The 4,147-nt window shown below is 46.9% G+C and overlaps 1 long non-coding RNA gene across 1 annotated transcript; it reads left to right on the forward strand.

The window, feature by feature from the left end:
- Positions 1–1,232: 1,232 nt before the first annotated feature.
- On the forward strand, positions 1,233–2,902 carry LOC125756742 (uncharacterized). Its single transcript, XR_007414714.1, has 2 exons — positions 1,233–1,766; positions 2,304–2,902. It is a non-coding gene; the product is annotated as an uncharacterized LOC125756742 (long non-coding RNA).
- Positions 2,903–4,147: the final 1,245 nt, after the last annotated feature.

Genomic DNA, 4,147 nt, shown 5'->3' on the forward strand with positions numbered 1-4,147 from the left:
AATTCATGCGGATTGAGACGTGCAAGAGATGTCATAGGCTTTCACTCATATTTGGGGGTATCTGGAATGTTTTTTCCGGAAACCAGAGAAAATCACGAAGGTTGAAAGGGGCGTCATTGCTTTCAGTATTTCAATAGAACTCTACCCATGACATATGCACGGAACATTCTCGAACGCGAAGTAGTCGGGAATTGAGACTGCCTCCATTAACATCCGTCGCTCGAGCATCAGCGTGTATTCTGGTATTCTGGTCACGTTGTTTTGTAAATACTGCAGTGAATTACAGGCGAACACATTTCAGTTCGAAGTGCTCAAATGTTGGAGGCCCCACAAGAAAACAAAAGTTAATTCCTTAAGCTGTTCGACCAAATACCTCGCACGGCGGCACACCGCTCTTTTTGTACACATTACTCACTGCGTGGAAATGCGATTCTTTATTAGAGCTCCGTCAGAAAATTTGGGCACTCAGAAGGTTCACGCGTGCTTGCGACGCAGGCGCAGTACCATTTTGTCATTTTTGTCAATTCTTTGCCTTGTTTCGTGGTCTTAATTAATCCTAACTGTAACAATGATATAATTCACGACATTTTCCAGACACAGCAAGTGTTATCGCTTAAGGCTCTGTGTAATTATAAGATTTCAATTTCAGTTAATAGCATTATGAGCACTAACTTTCCTATTCCTCGTAATGTGTTCTGTTTTCCGACGCGCAGTACGAGACATGCTCTAAAAGGCAATCTGAATTTACCAAAATGTTATAATGTATACGGTGAAAGAGTGATCGAATTTAGTGGAACAAAAATCTGGAATGTCCTACCTTTGGAGGTTAAAACCGCACGTAATTTTAAGCAGTGTAGTAAATTCTTTTTTCTTGCGAACCAGGACCTTTAACATATCTGCAATAACTATTCGGGTGCACTTGTGAAAACCATTGTTCGTTTGTTTGTCTGTTAAGATATGTAATTGTATACCTAACTGTAAATACTGCACTGACCTGAATGTTTTATTATTAACACTGGACCGGATACTAGCCTTTCCTGGCTATCGGTCCAGATATCTGTATAAGCATGAATGTAAGAAAAAATGAAAATAAAAGCACTTGACTTGACTTGACTTGACTTGAAGAAATTATCTCGTACAGCAAATGTTGAATGGCAGCATATCGCGGCACAGCCCAGCTATTGGACAGCTATTGGACAGTGCCCTTCTCGAAAGAGTATAAGATCGGGGGTTTCAAGGCCCCCACATTCGTCTTCAAAAATGTCGCCCCGAGTACCAGCTGATGAAAGGAGACGCATCGTAGAGTTAAGCATCCAAGGCTTTTCTCAGCGGGTCATCTGCCGGCTCCTTCAAAGGTCAAGAAATGCGGTGAGTCGTGCCATCCAAGCGTACCGACAAACAGGGGGGATCAGTGACAGAGACCGTGCTGGAAGGTCAAGATGCACAGATGACGAAGTGGACAGGCTAATTATCGCCGCCGTAGTAGCTGATCCCCATATATCAGCGAAAGGCATGAAAGATGCATTGCATCTCAACGCGTCCGTCTGGACTATCCGTAGGAGGTTGGCAGAAGCAGGGCTTGCCAACTGCGTCGCGGCCCAGAAGCCCCACATCACGGACAGGCAAAGATCCATGCGACTGCAGTTTGCGCGTTCTGTGTAGACATGGGGATCAGAAGAGTGGGGAGAAGTCGTGTTCAGCGATGAATCAACGTTTTCAAGTCGCTGGGATCAGGAACGGCGAGTATGGCGTCCAATGAACTCGAGGTAACATTTGCGATTTGTCTTCTACAATAATGTCATCCTTGTACTATTTACCATTGAATGCGTAGAAAGAGTAGTGCACAGGGTAAGTAACCGCAGCTGGTAAAAATTAATGGCAGGTCACCCACTACAGTGCGCCTTAATTACGTTGTGGTTAAGGCAAGTAAAGCCCAGCACTTTATTGTCTTCGAACTTGCTGTAGAACGTTGCTTAGCTTTGATTCTCTTTAAGCTGTGTTACTTCTTATCGTGAGCAGCTCGCCAAACTTAAGCACCTTAGCCAATGTGTGATGTTTTTTTTTGTATATTGTACCTCATTACCTTAGAAAAATACAGTTGAGTTTGCGAGGCCTTCTGGAACGCACTGAGGGTGCCTTACCAACATGTCGAATATTTCGCACCATCTTGGCGATCTCGCATAATTAAAATTTCATTATATGGATCTTCAAGTAAGACGAAATTGTTCGGGGATAAAGTGACTATGTGGCATTGCCGTTCTTATAAATCCGTGTAACCAATCCTGCATTTCCTTCCTCGCCAGGTATTCACCACAGTACACGCAGTCGGTCTTTGCCAGTGGCCGATGCTCTGTGAGTGTCTGGGCCGCCATGACCAGGGAAGGACTTGGACCACTGGTTCTTATCGATGGGAACCTTTCGGCCTCCACGTACTCCCTTATAATAGAGAGAGAATTGCTTCCTTATGTCTTGAATGGGCCGTTCAAGGATGGTTGTTTCGTGTACCAGCATGACAGGAGCCCGATTCACACTGCTCGCGGTGTGAAATCTTTGCTTGAGGGCCTTGCTGTTCGCACATTGGAATGGCCACCTGTAGGAGCGGATCTGAACCCCATTGAAAACGTCTGGGGTCTCGTGAAACGCCGACTTGCGGCGCGGAATCTTGGAAGTTCAACGAAGGAGACCCTATTCGCGGCCATACAGGAGGAGTGGGAAGCACTTCGTGCACGCCCCGAGATCGTGGCCGCGCTTTACAATTCGATGCCATCTCGTGTGGCGCAAGTGATTGCCGCCGATGGGCGTTTGATTAAATACTGAAAGTAGTGATCCTTCCTGGATAGCAGTTATAGCTATCGTTTTCTTTTTTTTCTGGCTTATAAGAATAAACTGTTTATTTATTGCGTTTCCTGGCCATTCATTCTGGACGCGCGATATTCAGTGGTTTACTGCATACCACTGCACGCGCAATATTGGCACCAAGAAATGGAGCTGGCATAACGTCTCCGAGACAGAGCACAAAATTCATCACTGCAAGATGAGCATATCACGCAACTCCGTTTGAGAAAAGCTGAAAAACTGCATGTTTTCCGCGCTGCATCAAGGAAGAAAGCGTATTGCATGGCGCGCTCGAGCCATGCTATTACATTAGAGGCATTTTCGCCGCTATATTATCGCTCGGGAGTACCGGTGCTTGCACAGCGACTGCAGAAGTGGCACCTTGCGCCGTCCGCATCGTTTCGAGATGCGCGCCATTGAAACGAGCGAAAGGGCAGGCTGCCGGGTGATATGGGACGAGCGTGCGCAGTACGCGCTCCCGGACAGAGCCGTGCAGCGCCAGAAGGCGCAGCGACGCGCCTCGGCACGCGCTCCCGTGGTCTCTAAAATTATGCACTCGACTGTACGTGATAACGGCCCCGCGTTCAAGAGTGAAAAGCTAGCAAGATGGGCTCGAGATCACAATGTATCGATCAAGTTCTGTGCGCCATGCCATTCTGCGGCGAATGGGCTTGCAGAACGTTCCATACGGGACGTGAAACAATACATCAAGATGTACGATCGTTTTCTGGATGGAAATGTTGTTTAGAAGCAGCCGTAAAACATCATAACAGATCCTACACAAGTGGCTTGGGGTGCAGTCCACAGTACGCTTCTACAGGAGAAACCCCTATTCTGCAGGCAGACCGTGAGTTGGGACTCTTGGAAAACCTCAAGATTGTCGAGGAGAGGCAACAAAAATCACAGGAGGAGAGGTACCGAAAACGAATGAAAAAGAATTTCGACATGAGACATCGAGCCGCCACGGTGGTCTAGTGGTTATGGCGCTCGACTGCTGACCCGAAGGTCGCGTGATCGAATCCCGGCAGCGGCGGCTGCATTTCGATGGAGGCGAAAATGTTTGAGGCCCGTGTACTTAGATTTAGGTGCACGTTAAAGAACCCCAGGTGGTCGAAATTTCCGGAGCCCTCCACTACGGCGTCTCTCATATTCATATCGTGGTTTTGGGACGTTAAACCCCAAATATTATTATTACATGAGACATCGAGCAGACATGCCAGATATTCAAGTCACCGACGTCGTATTAGTGAGGAAAGGAATAAGAGACTCTAGTGCCAAATTTTACGGTCCTTACTCTGTGACCAAGACAGTC

Source organism: Rhipicephalus sanguineus, unplaced genomic scaffold, assembly GCF_013339695.2.
Source record: "Rhipicephalus sanguineus isolate Rsan-2018 unplaced genomic scaffold, BIME_Rsan_1.4 Seq580, whole genome shotgun sequence".
NCBI lineage: Eukaryota > Metazoa > Arthropoda > Arachnida > Ixodida > Ixodidae > Rhipicephalus > Rhipicephalus sanguineus.